The sequence below is a fragment of the Curcuma longa genome, chromosome 19, assembly GCF_044706935.1.
Source record: "Curcuma longa cultivar G26 ecotype Majalengka, Jawa Barat chromosome 19, ITB_CL_G26_1.1, whole genome shotgun sequence".
Lineage (NCBI taxonomy): Eukaryota > Viridiplantae > Streptophyta > Magnoliopsida > Zingiberales > Zingiberaceae > Curcuma > Curcuma longa.
The window spans coordinates 2599814-2616710 of record NC_133879.1 but is presented as its reverse complement, the minus strand read 5'-3'; the positions used below and the strand labels follow the sequence as shown (position 1 = coordinate 2616710).

Below are 16897 nucleotides of genomic sequence, written 5' to 3'. Positions count from 1 at the left end.
AGATATGAGTACATAGGAGGTATATATAATGTCTAATCATAGTCTTAAGACACGTATGCAAAATTATAGTCATGTGTCAACTAGCATATATTGTGATGCTGATCTTCTAAAATCCACCGTGTTGATTCTTCTCACACACTGTGTTGTTGGTTTTCGAAGATCATTATTAGATGTTGATCTTCGAAAATCAACACCACAGTGTTCTGAAAATTTCAAATCATTTTAAACACTACTGAGAGGGCCTTAAAATAGTAAAAGATGATTTATTTGGACTCATATTCACCTAAAAACTCCATAGAGTTGGAATGAGCCCAATCAGAGCTCTCTAAATTCATCAATGAATTTTGATTGAAATTCACTAATAAACTTAATTAGGAGACTCGGATTTTTAAAAACTTAATTACAATGAGATATATAGAAGAGATGAGTGTGTAGAAGGGAGATATGGTGAGAAATCGTAGTCATGAGTCTCCTATATAAAGTTATAGACCTTGTTAATTTACACAAAATCTGAAACTTTCTAAACTTTTTGAGTAATGCTGAGAATCCTTTACTGACGTCGAACAGAATAATAATTATCTTGCGGTCAGTATTGATTCTATTGATTCGACTACAAACGTAGAAATAATCTTTTAAAACCTATTGATTCGAAATAATATCAAGAAATAGAGAAAAGAAAAATAAATAGCACAGTCAAAATATTATTTATCTAAAAAATTGTTACGCTCCGGGAGACAGCTTATCGAGAAATTTCGACAGCATCTCCCCTGTAACAATTGACTTTCCCTGAATACATACACATATATAAGGCCCACACGGCCAATCCATAACAGGCTATGGATTTATACAAGTAAAATAGAAATAAATGTGACCCACACAGCCACTCAACACATCCTACTATATATGAAATGCATCTATAAAAGTATTAACGTCATACACGCATACATATCAATCCATCCATAAATCCGTATAGATAACTCATAACGGAAACAAAAAATATATCGAAACAGCGGAAACCAAGTACTCAAGTGAAAAACTTATCGAGAAGTCCCATAAGTCCAAATACATGTATGCTGTAAAGTAAATAAACCAAAACTCAACGGTTTCAGGACTAGCAGTGCAGCTCTCCAGACGACATCAACCTGAAACAGACATACAGATAAACCAGGTGAGTTCCAAAAGAAACTCAGCGGGTATCTAGCAGATATGTGTATAAAAGCTATCAACAGTAATAACATGCTGTACAGTCTACTGGAAGGTAAATAAGGTAGAAAACTGAATAACAGTAGATCTGTACATACCAGAGTCCGATAACCAATAGTAAGGTGAAAGGAAATCCCCAAACCAACACATAGGTCTCCTGTATATGCATGTCATCCAAGTGCATCAAACAAGTGCAACAATCACAAACAAATGCAATAGTGCAGTATGCACATGGTGCAATGCATGTCCTGGTCACCCCTGACGCCAGTCAGATCAGTCACCCCTCTAGCGGCGAGGTCGCGTGGGAATCTAAGGCCCGTCAGATCACTCATCTACAGTGGTGAAGTCGCGAGGGTAGGGCTGTGACCTATGTGCACTCTGTCGTCACTGCTCCTGCGTGACCGAGTGGACATGATGTCCTCAAGGTGTACACCTATCCTGGTACCCAAATCATAAGTGGGCGAGCAAGCTCTCATCTCCTGGTCACAATGACAGAGGAGGGATCCCTGTATGCTACCACGCTACGAAACCACTATCCTGGGTGGCCTAGCGGAGCTCCTGTCAGGGCAAGTATGCACCAACATAAAGGTTCCACTAACCCATGAGTGGAGTGTGTGTGTAAATCATATACAAGTGACGGCTCAAACTGTGCTACCACTATAATAGGAGCGACTCGACTAAAATAGTAGCAGGAGCAGATGATCACAAGACATGCAATTACACACACCCTTTGGTTGGTAGCCCGCATGTAACTGACGCCGGACTCAACAACAATGGAATCCCGCACGTCAGTTATGCAATATATGCAAGCATAATGTATGACACTAGTCCATGCATCATATATCCAACTACATATCCATAAGTATGATCCATGCACCACCTATCCATCTACAAGTCCATGTCATATGCTCCCATAATCAGAATGGTATAAAATCTGTAACTAACCAAATACACGAGTAACAAAGTAATATAAGCCAAGTAGTAGCATATACACATGTAGCAGGTGGTGTCAGAATCCATGATGATATCGGATAACCAAAGCATGTTAGAGGTATCAGATGATATCAAGATAACTGAATACTGATAACTACATAACGAAAAGGTATCCGATACTAGCAGGTAGTAGGAATAACTGATAACAGAATCAGGTCAACATAGCATGTGAAATCAATAGAAGCAATAACATAAATTACTGATGACTAGCAATTTACACATATCTTAAAGACGTATCTATAAAAGATAGGTCAAGGTACCCGCCTGCCAAGATAGGTTGCGTGTAATCGTAGGGAAATCTAAATAACCGCAACCAATCAAGATCCTGTAATTAGAATAGCCAACAATACAATACTTACTAATTAATACTGTATTAAATTAACAGTAATTAAATCCCTAATTTAATCCAATTAAATTTATCAAAATTCATCCCATTCAGTTAATAATATCATCAGACCTATATAAAGGACTCACCTCAAGTGAGCAATGCTCTGCCCTAGGTCCACCTTCGGTTCAACTTCTTTCCAAAAGTCTAGACTCGGTTTCCTCCTCCCTTTGCTGCCGCAATTAACCAAAATAAATCAGCTCCCCTCACTGAGCTGTGGAACAAACCGAGATCAAAATCTAAGGAAAAACCTAAAGCAACCTAGAGCTAAGCTCAACAGAACCTTAGATCCAGGATCTGCCGCTTACCTTCCTTGCGGCTGGACAACAACGAGCTCTCATCGATCTGAACAGGACACCACCAACAAAAATCCAATCACCTTACTATCTATTGCTGAACGAAGTAATCACAATCAAGAGAAGAACTCACCTCCAATATGTTCGATCGTGCCCTAAATCTCCGCTTCTTCTTCTTGTTTGCTCACCGATTTCAACCTCTGTTTCTCCGCGGCCGAAACCCAACCAAGAACCCGATGGATCTGATCCCAGCAGATCAAGCTGTAAATCTAGGAAAAACATAGATCCAAGCCCACGAAATCCTCAAAACCGAGATCTAAATCCCCTTACCTTCTCCTTCTTTTTCTTTGGTTCGTCGCCACCACCGTTAGCTGCTGTCACCGCCCCACAGAATCGAGCTTTGCGGCTGTTCTGGCGTCGGCAACGAAGACCCAAAGGCGGAGACACGGGATCGGAAGAACGGCGAAGGCGGAGTCGCGATGGGAAGAAGTGGTCACGTCCACTGTAGCTTCGTCTCGGCGTCGGTGGCGATGCAGAACGCGTTCGGCGAAGAAACGAAGAGAAGTGGCTCGCGATCGGGAGCTCGGCGGAAAACGCGAGGAGGAGCGTTACTGTAGCATCCTTATAGGTGGGTTTTTGGTTAACGGGTAGGGTAGCATCCAATAACCCATTAACCTTAAACCATTAATCCAACTGATCTGGTCGAGCCAGCCCAAATCAGCCGAACCCAAATCCGAACTCAATCTGATATGAACCGGTACTGTAGCAAACCAACTCAAGTTTGGTTCGCTTGGTTCCGGGGTCAAACGATCTCCGATTTGGTCCAAACAAGTTTCGTTTGGTTCGTCTTCGCGAGACAAATTTTTTCGTATCCATGGTAAAATTTTTCGGTATCTTACAAAAACTCCCTTAATATTAATTAAATAATTATTTAAATAGACTTAAATCCTAAGATGCAATTAAAAAGGAAAAAATCTTAATAAAAAAAGAAAAAAGTCTTAATAGAAAAAAAAAATTAACTGAAAAGGAAATTTTTAACGAATTTAAAATCTTAAATTTCTGAACAAACTCAAAATCTAAAAATACAAAAGAAAAAAGACAAAAATAACTCTAAAAAAGATAAAATCTTCATCTTCCCTATATCAATCGCCCTGAGTTAAAAAAAAATCATCCTTGAATTTAGAATAATGTCATGTGGTAATCTGGGAGGAAGATTCTTTGAGATCAACTTGACAAAGGTGACATCTTATAATTTATTATTTAACATATATATTAATTTCAACATACATATTAATTTGTTAAATATTTTTATTGTGATCATAATTATTATTAAAATTAATATTTTTATGATACATAATAACTAATTTTTATAATATTATATTTTTAATTACAATAAAATAAATATTAGTATCTTCCTTTTTAATTATGGTGGAAATAATTTAGAATGTTTAATTGTGTGTTTGTTAGGAAATTATCAATATTATAAATTTTAAAATATTTATAATCTTAATAATATAACAAATATTTTAAATACTACTCATTTAAGTTAATAACTAATATAAATTTATAATATATAAAATTTACAAAAGAAATTTAATTTAATTAAATAATATTAATTTATAATATTTAAGAATATTTTAAATATAGATTAAATATTATAATATATTTATTTAAAATAAATAATTACTTGCACCATTTTGGTATCCTGGTGCTGCACTGTTCACTTGCACTAAAATGGTGCCAAATTTGAGGTATCCATTGGAATTTATTTGGTGTGTTTTTAACACCAAAATGGTGGAATAGGGCATCCATTGGAGATGCTCTTAGCAAAGAAAATGCCGAAAAGGAAAAGGGATGAGTTAGGCGGATCCAGCCGACCCGAGCGTATCTTGTTCCCCTGCTTCCTCCACCCATACAACCTCCTCTGCTCCCATTGAGTAGGGTCCTTGACCCCGCATGCAGACCAAGCAGAAACAACCTCACCTAGACTCCCCACCACTACATCTTCTCCTAAGGTCCCATCACCCCTCCATTCCAACCAAGCCCACTCTTATCATCCAGGACTCCAACCTGCTTCCCATCTTCATACACATTGAGGATATTGATGAGCCCATCCCTCTTGATAGAACAATACACCCCCTAATCTACGCCCCATCTAGTGCCTTTGCCCTCAATTCATCGAGATTAGTCCTTTCAAGCTCAGTTTCAACTCTTGAAGAACCAATCAGCTTGCTCAAGCAGATAGTGCTAGGACCTTACAAAAATGATAATCCCAATTAGTCGCATTTACTTAATTCCTGGGGGTGACCGATCTGGTCTCACAGAAATTTCCCATCGGACCACCAGGGTAAATCGGAAAGTACACGCAACGGCCAACCAAAATGCTCAGCATCCTTTGATTGCGATTTCCATTTGAAGGAAAATTTTTACAAATACGCCGTAGCTGGGGATCAAATCGCGGATGCCTGAGTGACAATCTGGATGTCCTACTGTAGTATCCCAAGGAGGGAGGGAGGAGTTGATAAAGACCATTTTATGTCGTACTATTGTATCAAATAATATTATCTCTCTAGGATAATTTGGATCGTCTTTCGCATGAAATATAGTCGGTATACGATAAATCCTAGGTTTTGGATTTTAAGACTATTAAGCTAATGAAAAATAGAGAAACTAATATAATTAACAGAAATGACAATTCGCTCCGATAGGAGAAATTGAGCCCACAGGAGATTGATATCCATTAACAAGATGCATAATTCAATCAGGAAAAAAATTTGACTTAATCAGATGAATCTCACAGCTCAAGCTAGGGCAACCCCAAGCTTGGCTTGATCAGAAATTAGGGAGGAAACTTCGGTGGCGATGGTATCGGTAGTACCTCCAATTGGGTGGGAGTTGATGAAGAATCGGGTGACAGGAAGATGGAATCCAGACTTCTGGAAGAGTAGGGAATCCTCTTTTCTCCTTCAGAACTCTAGCGACGGTGGACCAACTCGATGGCGATGGTGGCAGCAAGTCAAAGATGTGAGAGGAGCTACGGCTAGACTTCGGTTGGCAGCTGGGAGATGAAATCAATAGGGAAGGGAATCTCCTTAACCCTAGTGAATGTGTGATGAAGGAGATGACTGGCGATGGTGGCGGCAAATGATGACGGCAGATGGATGGAGCTCGGTGATGGCACTCGGAGGAAGTCGGGAATCCCCTTTCTTCTCCGGATGTCGATGGATGAGGAAGGAGTTAACCTCGATGAAGGTCGATGAGCTCCGGTAGCCGCAGTGATGGAGGAAGGAGTCTCCGATCCTCTACTTCGTGCCCCTCTTCTAAATCGTGATCCCCTCTTGCTACTGTAGCATTCTCATTTAAATCTAAACCTTTGATCTCAGATCTGCATCAATGGTCCGAATTATTCTAGATCTGATCTAATGGTGTGAGTCAATCTAGATCTAATCCAAGGGCTCATATCTAGATAAGGGTGATGGTCTATTTTCTCATTGACTTGGATGTACTAGATCGTGATAGATGACTCAAATTTCTTAGGATCTTAGATGAACGGTCCAGACCACTCCAAATTGAACTCTTTAATTAACCTCCGTCTTAAGCTTAAATTGGATCAATCAGTTTCGAGTCCATAGTCCAAATTCATGCCCTATGAAATCACATTCAAATCTTTAGACAAAATATCACAATTATGAGATAATTTACATCAAAGCCCAAGAATGAATCCACATGAGAAGATCAAAAAGCATGAATATAGAAGTCTAAATACCATGACAAAATGATGGTTATCAAATCCCCATCTTATTCTTGCACATCTAGGGCAAGCAAACAAAACTATAAAACAAACCAAAAATCATTTCCCTAACAACTTCTCTAGCAATATCTCGAAGATAGTAAAAGGTAATTAATTAAGACCATCTAAGGATCAAACATTCATGAATCTAATTCCTACATTAATCAATAAGCATGGTGATTTCAACCATTTGAATAACTAAGAAAGATGTAATCTCACAAGGTAGGTATTTCCACTTTCACTCATCTAATCATGTATGGAATTGGAGTTTCACTCAATGCACCTCACAACATTTCACTACTATATGTTTATTTATTTTCTAATTCTCCATTACTATATAAACATAACATGCATGAATCAAAAGATATATTAAGAACTAAAATGGAATCGAGAACGAAAATTGAGTGAAATAAGCAAGATGGCTAAGAAAAGAGCAACCAATGAGAAGGTGAGAGTATCAGATGGGAAACCTTGATGAGTTAGTTTGCCAATAACGTTGGACATATTTCCCACAAGAGGAACATGCTTTACTCCTCTTCTTCACTGTTTTACTACCCCTTTCCCTTGATTCTGGAAATCCCATCAATTCTGGAAATTTCAGATGCACATTAAAGTATCAGACTAAGCTCAAGCTCCCTAAAAAATTCAGCAAAAGTACTGAAGATTGGATTGGAGCTACTATCTGCGCAAATGAAATCATAATGCAAGTTCAAACATTTTGATCTAGCGTTAGAACTGGCACAGTTAAGAACTCCACTGATAAGAGAAATGTATTACTGATACACACTTACAGATTCTGCAGCTAACATATTTATTTTCTAACAGAAACTCTTTGAGTTTCCCAAATAATTCAAGAGAAGGAATGTATGCAACTTTTCTTCCTTTTGAATGTGAAGCTCTGGCCAAGAAATCAAGTTCAGGGATCTGATTTCAGAATATCAAACTCACTGCAGCATCAGCTATCAGAAACCAATTCTGATTTAATCTTACAGAATTTTGATTCAATCTTATTGAAATCTAGAATTTAATCATAGAGATCCTGAATTGAGATTCCAAAGTGATACCATCTCAGGTTATAAATATTTCAGCTTAAAAGAAGTATCATTTGGTACCAAAATGATTAAAATTTAAATTCAAAATAATACTGGTCAGGAGCAGCATAATGAATTGGCACTAAATAGGATTTCCCTTTCAGAACTCCTATGCACAACTGCAACATTCACATCCCACACTTCCAACCACAATCCCTTTGTTTATTAAGCTCACTTCATCGATATGTCAATTCAAGCAACTAACAAAGTTCAACAACTCAACTTTTAGAATTATGCCTCAACCCAATCATTAATTACTTACACCGGTATGGAACTGGACAGTCTAATGTTTCTGGATTCTGAACTCCCAGATTTGGACTCCAGTTTACTTCCCAAATCCCATAAGCCATACCATTTCTTCTTGAAAGAGTTCTGCAAGTAAACCTCCATTCTAATAAAAAAGAATGTAAATTCTTATCTGCTTGTGATCTATTTCTCCTCGCAACAGTATTTCCTTAAATTGCAACTCGTGTTAAATCCTTCTTTAAGCATCTATAAATCCTTCTTCAGACTTTATGCACCTGCAACTTAGAAATCATTCCCGAGAGCCAAACTTTGAAATTCTATTTTTCTTTCTTATTTTCAACTTCAGCTTCTTTGGAGTTTAAAGGCATTTTAACTTATATCATGAAGAATTTATCTTCGGAACAAGTATCTGTTAACACTGCAGTGATAGAAGTGGATTCTAATTACTTCTGTCTAGGAACAGCTTGAACCTTTGGCATAGGAATTCTATCTTCACAGATCTTTTGATACAGTTTTTTTTTCTTTCCAGAAATCAGCTTAGCTTCATCAGTTGTATGTCATTCAGGAATTCAAATATAGTTTTCAAACTCAATGGAGCTTCAATACTTAATAGCAAGAGGTGAGGGAACACTGAAAATCTTTATCCGATCTGCGAATAAGACTCTTCTTCTTACAACAACTTCCAAAATTTTCTAGCACACTGTGTCTACTGATCCTGTTTTACAAAATTATCATGATGCTACCAATAACAGTTTAGAAGATTTTAAGATTTAGTTCATCTTTGCAATTTATTAATTCAAAATCAAATTCAGAAATCCTACCAACAAACACCGAAAGTGGAGCTTGTTTCTGAAATCCTGGTTTCCAAGAATTCTGTTTCAGAATTCTGAGTTCAATATGGTTTCGGCTCAGGTTATACAGAGTTTAGCTTATCAAAGGATAACATTTGAGACTATTAGGAACTTAAATTGAAATTGTTGCGTACATGGGCTTGGAAGCTTGACCTCTTAATTCTGAGAATCAAAAGTTCTGTTTTCAACAACAGCAGAATTCAGCTACCTGAGTCCTAAATCCAGAAATTAGATTCCGGATACTTATAGATTCTGAATCACAGAAGACTTAGGGAGAAAAGATTACCAAATGTCAGGTAAAGATTGAAGATTCACTTGGAATTGACTTCCAATTAGGAACCTGCAACCAACTTGGCACGCAACAGGTCATTTTTTTCCCTATTCCCTGTAAAACAGTTTCCTGCGTTTCCACTTCCAACATTAAATGGTTCCCGAATTTATCAAGTCAACCTTCATCTCACTAATCTCTCTACAGGTCTTAGGCACTCAACTAACATACCAAAGCTTCCCAGCAATAACAATTAAAATTCAGTAACTCAGCTACTTTTCCTTGGATATCAGTTTTTAAGGAAGGTTTCAGTTTCTTTTGTTTTTGCTTTTTTCTGTCTCTACAGATGTCACTTGTTGTCTGACATCTTAAGGATTACCTCCATATTGCTTCGGTAAGGAACTAAAACAAAGTTGATGAAACATCTGTAGGGCTCTTGGAACTTATTTGTTTTTCTGAACCCCACCCTAGTAGCCAGTTTCAGAAATTTATCTTTAAGGAAACTTCAGTTTAGATCATGAAGAGTTAAGCCTAAGGAAAGGTTGCATCTAATACTGAAACGTTTGTAATGTAAATCCAAAGTAATGCTGATCAGAAATACCTTAAGGAATTTGCACTAAACAGGAGTACCAATCCAGAGTTTCAGTATTCAGATTCAAGCTTCAGCTGTGTCATTCAAATTCTGCATTCTTGGCCACAATCCCTGTGTTTGTAACTGCCCACTTATTGGTATATTAATCACTCAACTACCAAATTCAGCAACTTAACTTTCAGAATTACGACTCGACCCACTCATTGATTTCTTGCACTGCAATAAGATTGGACAGTTCAGAAATCAATACCATTAAATTTGCATGCTTTAGAATCCAAATCCCATTGATAATAGAAGACTAAGTCCTCTACTTAGAACTCTTACTAACCAAAAGCTTGGACCCCACATAAATTCAGAGCATATGTTTCAAACAACAAGAATCTGGGTTCAGAACATCAAAATCATACAGTAGAGTTTTTCATCAATATAGGCTTAAGGAGGGACATAACCGCTTGTCACTAAAAGAGTAGGGCTTTACTTTAGGTCTTCAATGGACTAGAGGGTTGCCTCAAAGTTTAATAGACGAAGAACCAGCTGGATCCTGTAGTAACCCAGTAAATCCTTCCTTTAAGTTGTTCAGATTTTTTTTTATAATTTTTCTTTTTTTTCTGGTACTGCCTTGTTGAACAGCTTGACCAATGCATTCCTGTTAGCTGGCATAGAACAACCACAGAATCTCTAAAACCTCCACAACATTGCACAATTCAAAATTTGAAATCTGAAACTCAGTTTCTGAATACTCCTCAACCTACTAATAAGCACAAAACGGCATGAAAAATTCCAAAACTTCCATGGCAATTGATAAGATCACAACAGTGTACAAATATTCTAGCTTCAATTCTGTTACTCTTCCAATTTCTGAACACATTCCTCTTGTCTCAGTTTTTTTTATAGATGTTGAACACAAATTAATAGAGAAACCCCAGAAATCTCAATTAACCAAAATAAGGTACTCCATAGACGTCACACACACACACACACACACACACTTAGAATGTTGTCCATCTTGGACAATGAAACTCATCAAGAACGATCCAACACTTCCAATGAATTAGGAACAAACACAAATGATGAGAGAATAGTTTTTGGGTAAGTGACACGATATCAAACAAGAATGATAAGAAAGTAGAACTTGAATGGAAAAGAGAATCAAAGAGTGAGGAAGAATTAACCTTCATCATCTTCATGAATATATATGATATTGTGATTCAAAAATAGCAAAGAAAATTCTAGAATTTCAATTGCCATGAGTGCATATCACACAAAAAGAGAACAAAGAATAAGCTTGAAGTGGTACTCTTTTGGTAATTTGGCTATCAACTCAATCTTTCAAAATGAAATCAATCACCTGGCTAACCGATACATGCAAGTAGAGCATTCAATTATGTCCAATGACCTAGAATTTGACGGTCAAATTTAAAAAACTTTTATGATTCTCAAGGTATTACTACTGGAAAACATATATAGAGATGTTTATTCAAAATCAAATTAAATAGACTAAACAAAGTGCAAAGTATGAAAGCATAATATGACAGCAAGGTATGAAGGTAAAGACAAGTATGAAGTAAAAAGAAAATCAAAGAATAGACTCCCCTTGATTCCTGATGGTTGAAGGTGATTCAAAAGTAGAAGCTACATTGGTAATGGAATGGTCCAAGTAGAAGAGAGAGCTATTCTGATATGATCAACGTCGTGGTGCATTTCTCCCTCCTTTGTCTCCTTGATGGTACTTCTAGTTGGTTGGAGATGGTTCAAGTGCAAAATCCACTTCAAGAGTGGATTGATAGTGGTCGAAGTCATGATCGTTCCCATGATCATATGCTCTTTAAAAATTCTTCCTGGTGGTTGAAGGCGGTTCAGTTGGAGTATCAACTCTGAGAGCCTATAGAAAGGAAAAGAAAACATCTTTCACACGCATGTGGGGTTAAAAAAAGATTTAACAACATTAGTCTTTACAGAGCATGTATCGAGAAATAAATCACAACCAATAAAATCAATTACGGGTACTTTTATGAAATTTTCTAAGAGATCACAAGAGATATTAACCTTACCATGCTGAAAGATACCTAGAGGTTCTAGACAAGTGAATGTGGGCTTCTTCTCGTCAGGTAAAGATTCTGGCTCTGGCTCAAGTGGTGGTGGCATTAAAGGAAGTTATTCTTGGGGCTTTGTGATGACTAGCATTTTCACCAGGTTAATTAGGATCATAACGGGCAATTTTTTATTATATTTCATGCTATAATTGGGATTTTGGACTGATTCTTTATCTTAGATGAGTTTTTGGTCTTTATTGTAATTTTGCATGAATTTATGAAAATTTAAGGATATTAATTTGGCGTCTTTTATTTTGCAGGAAATTAGGATAGTCCTGGTTTGAGTTGGGTTCAAATTACATTTAATTTGCTCAACCAGATTAAAATTTGGGTTCCATTGAAGTTCAGTCCAATACAATTCAAATCTAGCAACCCCAAATACAGCCCGATCCATTGAAATGGGTTCAATCAGTCCACTTATGCCGGTTGAATCCAATAAATCCGGTTCAATCAGATTTCGGTCTAATCAAACGGCGCCGGTTCTGTTAGGTCCAAAAGGATGTCCGCATCTCCACAATGACATGATATTGTCCACTTTGGGCCTAAGCCCTCATGGTTTTGTTCTTGGGCTCTCCCCAAAAGGCCTCATGCCAATGGAGATACTTTCCATCCTTTTAAACCCATGATCTTTCCCATGTGTTTTAGATGTAGGACTATGTTTGCACCCTTACAACCCAACAATCCCCCCCTCAAACAAAGGACCACTGGAAGCTCCCCTACCATTTCTCATGGTCCGGCTGTCATTTCTCATGGTCCGGCTGCCATGTCCTCATGGTCCGGCTGCCATGTCCCTCATGGTCCGGCTGCCATGTTCCTCATGGTACGAGCCTCCCCTACTTCCTTTGTTTTTCCCGAGGATCCCCACATGGTTAGATCTGGATCATGGCTCATCCGGCGGTTAGTCCGGTGAAGAGCGGCCTCGCTCTGATACTAATTGTTGGATCCAAAAGGATGTCTGCATCTCCACAATGGCATGATATTGTCCACTTTGGGCATAAGCCCTCATGGTTTTGTTCTTGGACTCTCCCCAAAAGGCCTCATGCCAATGGAGATACTTTCCATCTTTTTAAACCCATGATCTTTCCCATGTGTTTTAGATGTGGGACTATGTTTGCACCCTTACAACCCAACAGGTTCAAGCCATCCGGTTCACACGCGAGGTGATAAATTCTCTGCCGGTTCATCGCGAGAAGGGGGAGGCCCGCAAGCTAGGTTTATTGTTTCTTTCTCATCCGCGATTTTTTCCCCTGTTCCTCCTCTGTTCGTCGCCGATGAGTCTCCTCCACTCTCCTCCTTTCCATTTCGCCTCTCCTTCGTCCCCCGATTCCCTGCTCAGAGCTAAATGGCGCCGACAACTCGGAGTCTTCCTTGTCGCTGCTCCTCCGCCTTCCCCTGTCGTCGTTCTCCGTGGTTGTGAGCGGAGTGCCCAGCTGTGGACGGTCGGCGACAGCCACTCCTCCGCCATCCCAGAAGCACACGAAGATGGCCAGACCTTGGCGGCGATTGTAGCAAGGAAACCACACCGGCATCTGTCTGCGGTTGTAACAGAACGTCCGAGCGTCTTCATTCTCCGCCGTCACCGGAAGGGGCAGGTAAGGGGTTCGTTTGTTGTTTCCTGACTTTGTCTGCAGTTGTAGCAGGGAAAGGAGCAGCGATTGGAGTCCAAGCCTTGTCTTCTCCGTCCGTTTCTCCTGATAACCACCCCGGCGAGAATCGCTTCCATAGGCGCAAGGTTACTTTTGATTGTTTGGCTTCGGTTGGTGATGATCAGGGAATCCCTATTTTCCATTTCCTAAACCCTAGCTTGAAATTTCGATTCATTTATGTTTGGTTTTATCTGCTCTTGCTTTTCTTTCTTTCTGTTCTATTCACGATATCAAAACCCCCCTGCCCACCATGTATATGCTGTATATGTTTAACCCAAATGCCTAATTGCCTTTTGACCTTAACACACTGTAAAGACTTAACCTTAATTGTATACTGATTCTAATGCTAACTCTAATCCCCTAACCTGTTCGTTGGTCATGTGTTTGGTTAGAATTGGAACCTTTGTTTGATTCTGTTGGATTGTTTCATGTGTGGAGTGTACCGATTCTATAGCATAAAGTCGTGAAGAATATGTTGATTGGAGTGAATTTTGTTAAGGCCTTTTATGGGAATTGTTGTGAAATAAATGGTTGCAAGAACTTGTTTTGTTTTGTAAACATTTCTATTGAGTTGTAACATAACCCTAATTAGATGTGTCGGCTAGTTGTAAGATGTGTTGAATAATATGTTGTTGATGTAGAGTTGAATTTAATGCCAATGTATCGGATTATTTAGTTGGGTTGAGTGATATGATGTGTTGGGTTTGTATATCAAATATGTGTTTTGTTAACTTGAGCCATGGAATGCCACAAATTGAATCTGTATCATGAATAATTGGTTTTAAATGATGTAATGAAACATGTTTACTGTTGAACCTTTAGTGTGTGGAATTTTGTTAAGGTTGTAATGAAATGGATGAATGTGAATGCTTGAATTTGTGAATTGAATGTTAATTGGTTGTTTGTGCAAGGGTATAATGAATGTACTTTAATGTTGAACTTGTAGTGTTTGTAATGTTGTTGAGATGTAGTTGTTGAAACCAAGGTTTGAAATTTCGTGCCGTCTCGCGTGAGACGCACGAAAAATCTCGTTCCGCCGCGGCACCGGCACCGGCACAACACCGGCACATGAATTCCGGCCGGGCGGCGCCTCCGGCGGCGTCGCCGGCCCCGGGCGGAACCTCCGGCTGCGTCGCGCAGCCTCAGCGACGCTCTTGAGGCGTCGCGAGGCCTCGGCGACGCCGCCGGAGGCGCCGCCCGGGGTCGGCGACGCCACCGGAGGCGCCGCCCGGGGCCGGCGACGCCGCCGGAGGCGCCGCCCGGAGCCGGCGATGCCGCCGGGGCCCCGCGACACTCCGTGCAGCGGCGTCCACGCGCGTGCACCGATCGCGCGATCGCGATGTTTTTTTTTAACTTAGGTATTAATTAGATTTTAATAATCAACTCCTAGCTATAGTTCAAAGTTATAATTCATGATAATTTAAATAGGCCCTATTAAAACCTATAAAATTATCAAAAAATTTTTATTTTTTATTTTTAAATATTTAGATTAAATTTTTTATTTTAATTAATATATTTTATATTTTAAAAATACCGAAACTATACCGGTACGGTACGATACGGTACCGAAACTGTATCGTTCCGGTCTAGGACCGAAACTCCGGCACGGCTCGATATTTTAAACCTTGGTTGAAACCGGTTGCATGCTTGTGATATATGTGTTGGAATCATTGTGAATGTGATTAAGGTTCATGAACAAATCAAGTTGTATGTATGTTGTAGTATATTTTTGTTGAACATGTTCAAAATGTTGATGTTGTACTTGTGTAGTATAATGTTGTGTTGGTTTAGAGATAATGTGTATCAATTGTATCGCATGTTTAGGGTTGTGTAGAATAGTTTGTTGTAATATATGGTTGTACATGTTTTTGTTGGTTGTAATCTAAGTATCGATACATATGTGTTGTATTTTGTGTGTATATGATTTGAGTGAATTGAATTAATGTTGATAAATAAAGGATTGCATGTTGTATATTGAATTTGTGGTAGGAATAGAATTCATGTAATAAGGCATCACTACTGTCAATAAAATAAGTGGTTGAATAATTGCATGATTATTAATAATTTGTTGTGATTATAGTTTGTAGTACAAGTTACATGTGATAGATGTTTATTTATGGTTGTGTGAGATGCACGTTGTATGTTACTGTAGATAAAATTGTTGATTGTTGATTGCTATTGTAAATTGTAGATTTAATTGTAAATAAATAAAGTTGTAGATAGTTAGGATGAATAAAATACAAATAAAACCTCGCACCAAGTGTCTAGAATAAATTCCATGTCATTGAGTCCGTGAGAGAGACGATCCGGACCTCGCTATGCTACTTTAGCGATAATTAGGGGTTTGGTAATAGATAAATAATTAATTTTGATGGGTGTAAGTGACCCAAATAAATAAAGGAAAAATGTATATAAATAAATTCCACACAAAATACCGTCATCACTTTGCCTTCACATCACAAGTCCCTATACTTCCATCATCAATAAATTCAATTCCTACAATATCAATAGTGTCAACCAAAATTTTTCATCCAAAATCTACAATAACAACATCATCAGAGTTAGAATCATCTACAATCACAACACGGAAAACTAGAGTCCTGTAGAGCAGCAGAATCATAATCAAATATCTCACCAACTCTACAATTCATTTCCTCCAACACCTTGTACTTGTCAGAATGACCGATGAGGAAAGCTAAATAGAACCTTGTGCTAGCATCTAATTGATGGATGATATCATTTAATTCATATACATCTGGTAATTTTAATAATGCTTCAGTTATCTGTTGTTGTAATGTCATCTACTGTATAAACTCCCTGAGATCCTGCATAGAAGTGAATAGAAGTTTCTATTTGACTAGGAGTAGGAGTTTTTGTATTGTAGTCCTAGAATGTCTGCCAAGGAGGCGGCTTAATCTGTTGGAATAATTGTGACCAAGTAGGCACCGATTTATCTTGAAATCCATACGAACTTTGATAGACTGGATAAGAGTGATCAATCTGTTATTATGCTTCCCCATACTTGAAATTTGAATGACCCATCCAATCAGAATTATAAGTATTTGAAAATGACATATACCTATTTTTCTATTAAATGAGTTGGTAATATTGAGGTTTAGTCTGAGAATATTGAGTTTGAGGTTGATACTACTAAGATTCAGGATGGTAGTACTAAGGTTGTTTAGACTGATAGTACTGACTCTCTATTCTACGTCCAAAATGATGAGAATATGAATTCATGATTGTTCACAAAAGAAATTCCGTGCTCTTACACTGAAACACTAGCAAAGAAGATCAAAAGACACAGGAACATATAAGATCAAATACATGGATATATGAATGTTAATGCACTTAACAATAATTTTTTTTTAATTTTTATGTAAAAATAGAAAAATCAATCTTAAGGTTATCAAACACTACTAACAATCCTCGACAATGATGTC

At 38.1% G+C, this 16897-nt stretch overlaps 1 long non-coding RNA gene across 3 annotated transcripts; it reads right to left on the bottom strand.

Moving 5' to 3' along the window:
• Window positions 1-693: 693 nt before the first annotated feature.
• On the bottom strand, window positions 694-3459 carry LOC141812396 (uncharacterized). Of its 3 annotated transcripts, none has more exons than XR_012600278.1 (6): window positions 3208-3459; window positions 3011-3146; window positions 2890-2926; window positions 2671-2795; window positions 2461-2521; window positions 694-1142 (listed from the first exon to the last, which is right to left on the bottom strand). It is a non-coding gene; the product is annotated as an uncharacterized LOC141812396 (long non-coding RNA). The 3 variants fall into 3 exon arrangements; XR_012600279.1 differs by having other exon boundaries at window positions 3011-3138; XR_012600277.1 differs by having other exon boundaries at window positions 3011-3119.
• Between the last annotated feature and the right edge of the window lie 13438 nt (window positions 3460-16897).